Source organism: Sardina pilchardus, chromosome 10 (assembly GCF_963854185.1).
Source record: "Sardina pilchardus chromosome 10, fSarPil1.1, whole genome shotgun sequence".
NCBI lineage: Eukaryota > Metazoa > Chordata > Actinopteri > Clupeiformes > Clupeidae > Sardina > Sardina pilchardus.
In genome coordinates, this window is record NC_085003.1 from 24,760,084 (window position 1) to 24,766,974 (window position 6,891).

Here is a 6,891-nt window from a genome sequence, read left to right on the forward strand (position 1 = left end):
TCGGATAACCTGGATCGACAAATACGATAGTCGCAATCAGAATTGAGTGGTATCACGAAACTCACTCATGGGTGAATTTGTCAAACTAGGCTTTCAGCTCAGATCTGTGCGCGTTCTCGTGGTTGGGGTGACATTTGACATTGAGAACATTCTGGCTGTGTGGGGATTGGGGTGGGGTTGTTGTGTGAGGGTGGGATTGAGATATTTCTGTATAAATGTATTTTAGAATGTTTGCATGGTGTTTGGTTTTGCATGAGGCGCATCATGATTGCATAGGTTAAGGAATAATCAAATAAATGGCATCTCCTCTCCTCTCTTCTCCTCTCCTCTCCTCTATCGTGTCCTTCTCTCATTCCGCTAGCCTTCTTGCTTCGTATGCACGCGTCTAATCTAAACAGAAGACTAAAGCTGTGCAGCCTAAACTTTAGCTTTAGTAGGTCTACTGTTTTTGTCATCGTCACAGCTCTCCCACCACAAAAGCCACACCGCTTTTAAAAAAAGCCCACCGTCACAGACCACAGCGGAAATCTGCCTCGTTTTAAGACTTCTGCAGCACACTGCCCCTGCACTGTGACTCAAAAGACAAATAACCTATCTCCCACATCAGCGAACGCGTTTCCTACACACAAAGGCTACAGACAAGCACAAAGGCACCCTGAAACAGCCCTGTAGTGAGCGAGAGGGACAGACAAAGGGAGACAACAACTCTTGATCACACTAGCACAGGAGTGATAGAGGAGATTACAATATTTGCGCGACATTGCAACAGCTGTGAAGTGTCCCATGCTCAGCCATAAACCTGTTTGATAATGAGAGTAAATGTTAAGGCCCTCTCCCCGCAACACACACACACACACACACACACACACACACACACACACACACACACACACACACACACACACACACACACACACACACACACACACACACACACACACACACACACACACACACACACACACACACTCCTCCTCCTCCTACCCTGTCAGAGCAAACACCAGCCCTGCCGGGGGCCTTACGGTGTCATCACATACCTTCACACTGGACGGTTAGCACACTTCCTCCTTTCAAAACACACTTGGGTTGGCAGCATGAACCTGCACTTCTGCGTTGCCCTGAAGATCCGGCTGCTGAGTAGCCTACTGTACACAAACAGAGCAGGCCACGTCTAACAGCTGGGGCCTAGGCTAGATCAAGAGGCAAACTTAATTAGCCTACTGTAGCTGTCTCTCCCTTTGCTTGGGCTAGTCTAATTCACTCAGGATTCACTTCTCACATCCGGTCAAAACTACCTGATTAGGATGGAAGAGCGAGCCTATCTGCCGTAGCATACATTTCCATTAGTCTATCATCAGCTCTCTCTCCAACATGCTGGCTATTGCATAGCAGAGACAGGTACCGTGAAACATGTTTTGCATGTGCCCTGGTCTTATCTCCATTTTAGACACGCAGAGAAGAGACTGGCCTCAATTGTTCAGTTGCTCAACTTTCTGTGGTCTAGATCATACCTCACATTATAGCCAAGGCTAAAAATACTATTGAGGAAGTCAAATAGCCTTAATGTGTGGCTTATATTAAAAACAATTTTACATAGGCTATAGTTTTTAAATAGCCTAGCATTGTCTGCAGCATTCCAATCCAATACACGTTTAGTTATAAAATTCAGCAAATTGGTCCTTCAGCTGTCCGCCTTGTGTGCAATCACAAGTTTGCCTCCAATGTCTGTACAGAATCCTGCCACTGTCACCAGGAAATACATTGCGTCTGACCAAGGTGATGTAAGAGCACAGAAGAGTTCTAATTTCATTAGCTGTTTAGCTCAAATATCATCAAGCTTTTGCAGGTATTGTGTACTATACTTTTTTTACATAAATATATATATATAATTTTTTCCCTTCAGAAAACACAGATATTGTATGTAGGATTAGGCTGTAGGGTGAAAGTGAATGCAAAGAAAGAAGGCATGTAGGATACAACCTGTCTGTGTTCAATTTGCAGAATGTTAACATGACAAGGCAGCAACACATCAGCTAAAGCATTTCACAACTGACGTTCTTGACGGGGAAAACTGTGGAACAATAAATGTTTAAATCAAACTTGTTGGACACTTGAGGACAGTGAGTCAGGTATATAAACATTGGATGTCCTGTGATGCTCTATCATGTGTGTCTCTGAAGCGGATGTGGTTCAGGAAACAGGATAATTTGTCAGAGTTGCCTCAAGGAACAGGTCTGACACACTGGAACTCACTGGAGGGTTCAAATCTCATCCCATGAGGAAGCCAAGCCAGCCACAACAAAAACTGAAACTCTACACCATCATGGAAGAGACTTATTTCTTATTAGCCTTATTTCCTTGTGTGATTGATTTATGTGTCTTGACTTGAATAATTAGGCATATAATACAAAAAAATACAGACAAATCAAATAATAATGTATAAAAAATATTACAGAGCTGCCGGAAATATAAGGTGGTTTAGTTCAACTTGTCATTGTCTGTTAATCTACATTTCCTCATAATACAAAATACAGCATTGTCATAAAAATAATTTGCATTGTTTGTTTGTTCCGGATCTGTAATCATCTTATACGTGAAATCACTTGCTATTGGCGCAAAATAATCTTGTGTGTTAAATAAACACATGCCAAAAAATATCAGGACCTGAGAGAGAAGCCTAGGGGTGTAATATAACTCGAAAGTGCATGACATAATACAACAGCCAAGAGCTACTCCGACAAATAGCCATTATCACCTCATTCTAGTTAGCTGTAGGTATTTCCAGTTCGTCCAGTTGCCAGCTCAGTGCTGCTTCCTTCTCGGAGTTACATGTCCAAAAAGTAAGTAGTGTCTGTAGGCTGCTTTGAGGATAATTTATCATGATACAAAAACTCTTCGTATGCTCTAGGGTGGCTCGCCTGTCATAGATTATTTGCAAACTGCGTGGCGACACTGTTATCAAGGCATGCTTTTGTGAAACTTCTGAGTTGATTTAAGACAACAAAGTGACTAAATCATCTTGTGACATTCAAAAACATCCACCCGCCAGCCAGCCTTGCCTGACTGACACGTGTGAAAGAAACAAAGTGATACTTCCTCAAACAGTAACGTAAGATTGTGTAACGCTGTAGGCTACAGATGATGTTGCGTTCAAGTTAGTGTTTAGCGAAAGAAAGAGAAGCCTGCATACCTTGAAAGATTGTAGCCTACGACAGGTGCGGCTATTCGAATAAAGTAGCCTCACGTAACTTGAGAAAAGGGTAGCCTATAAAGAAAAGCGCAACACTGTTTCCTTCACGGTAGCCTACATCCAATTTCTTCCCCCCTTCTCCCAAGTTCGTGTTTAGGCTACTGTAGCACCTGCTGCCGCAACAGGTAGCCTATCGTACATTTAGTAGCCTAACTTATAATCCCCCTCCTCTCTCTCTGGATTCGATTAACGAGAAGACTTTACAAGCAACGTTACAATTTAGCTTAGACTAACTTACCTCAGTTTAGTAAAGTCTGATAGGCTACGTTGTCTTCATCGTTGCTCAACCAGGAAAATGACAGCTATCTATAACGTTAACGTATTGATAGGCAGGCTTACCAATAAAGATTGTCTATCCAAAACACGTTTAATAAAGCCACCGGTAGATGTTACGAGATGGTGGTTGATAATGTAGTCTCGACCACTGCAGTTATGGGGAGTAATCTCTTGGTTCCAAGGATTTGAGGTGATCACACAGGCTCAACGCTGAGAAGTTTGCCCAAACAGAGGCAGGGGAGGGACTTTGATGCTTTGACGCTGACACAACTGCATCGTCTGTTACTATAGTAACCCATCCGCGCGGAAGTTCCTTGACATGTAGAGATATTTTTTTTACTGATACTTTCATATCCTTACCCTTTTTCAGACCTTTTTCTTTTTTTACATAAACGTACTTAAGGAGAAGAAGACGAACAATATCAGGAAACGCTTCAAAAGTGGGCTATACTTCTCCAAGGATAAATGCATCAGGCTACCTGCAACTAGGAACAAAAACAGGCGCAGTTTTATCAAGGCTAGCCTACCTAGACTGCTATGCAGTTTCATGTTCAAAATACTTAATTCAAGTGGGCCTGAACTGTCCAAAGTAGACCTACCGCATTCCTGTATGAACTGCAAGGGCTATTCCAAAAAAAAAAAGTTGGGACACTGGCAGACAGGCAAATACATACACACACACACACACACACACATACACACACACACACACACACAATAGACCCCTTCACGCTTCATGTCATAGAAAAAGTGTGCACATGTCGGGGTCAGAAAACTTTCCATCCCATTGAATTGTGTGTGTGTGTGTGTGTGTGTCAGACCCGGCTCCAGGGGGGGGGGGGGGGGGCAAAAGGGGGCGGTGCACCCTCAAACAAAAAAGGTGCCCCCTCAGTTTTACTTGGCCTAATCCTAACTGTAGCCTTTTACGATTGAGAGTGCCCCCCTGAAAATCTCAAATGCCCCCTTTATCACTGCTCTCTGCAGCCGGGTCTGGTGTGTGTGTGTGTGTGTGTGTGTGTGTGTGTGTGTGTGTGTGTGTGTGTGTGTGTGTGTGTGTGTGTGTGTGTGTGTGCCATCTGAAACAACAAGGAAATGTCAAGAAAAAAAAGTAGTAGGCTATAACCAACAATTTTTTTTTGCGTGTAGCCTACTCACTTGTCAACCAGATAGCTGTATATTTCGTGCCAATGAATATCTGACCACTTGCTAACATCGTCTACCCATTCTTTTAGCAGCTCAGAATCAGGCAAACAATCGTCATTACTAATACTAATTTATTAAGGTATGGTTTGCGGTCCTTGGGTGACAATGACAGTGCATACCTTGACAGTCAACATGCAGGTCTATTTTTCTCACCCCAGGCCGTGAATGCACCCATGTAATGCAATATATTTGTGTCAATAATCTTCTATGCCACTTCAGACAGAGCTCCATGCTCCATGGTAACTCCTGTGGGCTTGTTGACCTCTGCTGCCAGAAGTGAACTCCACAATCCCCCATCCCCATGCTGTCTCATGTAAAATGTGGTTAAGAAAATGAACTGCAGCTAACCTTTAAAAAGCAGTAGGGATAGAAATCCCCAGCAGCAGCCAAACTTATGGCCATAAAAAAATTGGCCACCCTTGATATAAAGAGAACAAAAGAGAGAGAGAGAGAGAGAGAGAGAGAGAGAGAGAGAGAGAGAGAGAGATAACATAGACTACGTTCCTCCACTATCAACATAAGCGAGCAGTAGACATTTTGGAGTCTAGTGAATGGTAAATGGATATTTTTGCTTCTCTGAGCAATGAACAATGGCAATTAAATGATATAACTAATTGTTCAGTAATCATTAGTGAAAGGATGTTGAGGTCTAGAGTACATTTCACAAATTCCAAATGTATGTCTTATCTGGGAGAGTCGCACTTCAGAAACCACATGAGTTTACTCATGTGAATGAAAAGAATAGGCTTGGCCAGTTAATGGATTTGTAATGAAAGTAGTCGTTCAGCTTAGCTGTTTGAGATGGCTGCCTCAGTCAATAGAAAACCGAGCTAAGTGTGAAAGCCACACAGTTTGTCAGTTGCAATATCAGCAGAAGATACTGAGCTCTCTTTCAACCTGTGAAGACACCAACAATAAGACAGACTATATGAGAGAAGAGAAGCAGGTACCAGAAGGGGATAGCTGTAGGGTAACTGGGCTTTCAAGACACTGGAAGTCATGGTCACTATAGTGTAACAGTAGCCAGATCATATACAGTAGCTGTGCAGTATGTCCATAAATCATCTCTCTCGAAACCTTAAGAGGCATGTCAGAAATAGATGTTAATATTCATGGGTTTCAGCCTCCTTGCTAGCACATACTGTATGCCTCCCAAACCGAGGGTTTGAGCGAGTTCTATAGACCAGGCAGGTGCATGGCTGAGCTCAGTCAACACAACGCAGGCTATAATGGTGTGGTGACACCCATAATCACCTGCTCCCCCATTTTACAAAAAAAAGTGAAAGCAGATTTCCACAAAGCAATGTTAATTAATTGAAAATACTGGAGTTCAGTGAAATCCATCATTAAGGAATGTAAGAAATATGGCAAATCTGCAAATCTGCCTAGAGCATGCCGTCACCAATTCAGTGACCGTTCAAGAGGAATTTTGCTGGGGGAGGCCACCAAGGCACCAATGACATTCTGAAGGAGTTAAACACTTCAGCGGCTGAGATGGGAGAAACTCTGCATACAACAACTATTCTGAGTTCTTTACCAGTCAAAGGTCCATGGGTGAGTGGCAAAGCTCTTCTTAAATCTAGACTACAGTTTACCCAAAGTGCTTGACAGAGCGTGAGCAGTACTAAATGCTGAGTTGAAGGGATTGCATATTTCTGCAATCACTTATTTGCATGACCAGTATATGTTTTTAATTAAATAACATTAGGGGATTTTTGAAAATAATTGCAAAAAGGCCAGTGACACTGTATGTTTTTACTTTGCTGTATACTCTGTAATTTTGAAGATTACAATAAAAGCTGATTTGACTTGACTTGAGCTGCTGTGTTGTTGAGTTGCGGGTTCGAGCTTGGGCAGGGGGTAGGTGCCGGATTGACCCACAGAGTGCAGTTGAATAAACCCCAATGCAGGTCCATGGGCCAAGATCTGGAGGGAATCAGGCCTAAATTGTTTTGTAGTTCGCTGTAGTTTGGACGAAGCTCAAATCTCTGTATCACACAGACCTAGGAGGATTAGCATCATGCTGAAATCATCATCATATCGGGGCTCTGCTGAGAAGGAGGACGCTGGAACTTTTTTTTTTATTGCTACACTTGCTCTGTTTTGGTTCCTCTCTTAGTCTCAGTTTTTCTCACTCACCCCCTCCCTGTCAAGGGCATTTC

General features: G+C 42.8%; 1 protein-coding gene across 3 annotated transcripts in view; it reads right to left on the minus strand.

The window, feature by feature from the left end:
• cracr2aa (calcium release activated channel regulator 2Aa) overlaps positions 1-3,730 on the minus strand; it is a 32,277-nt gene extending 28,547 nt beyond the window's left edge. The window contains exon 1 of one of the 3 annotated variants that reach the window (XM_062547991.1): positions 3,590-3,730. The gene's annotated coding sequence lies outside the window, so the exon portion shown is untranslated. Of the gene's footprint in view, positions 1-3,190; positions 3,267-3,488 lie in introns of those variants that run through there. The other 2 variants (XM_062547990.1, XM_062547992.1) reach the window with 2 other exon arrangements.
• Positions 3,731-6,891: the final 3,161 nt, after the last annotated feature.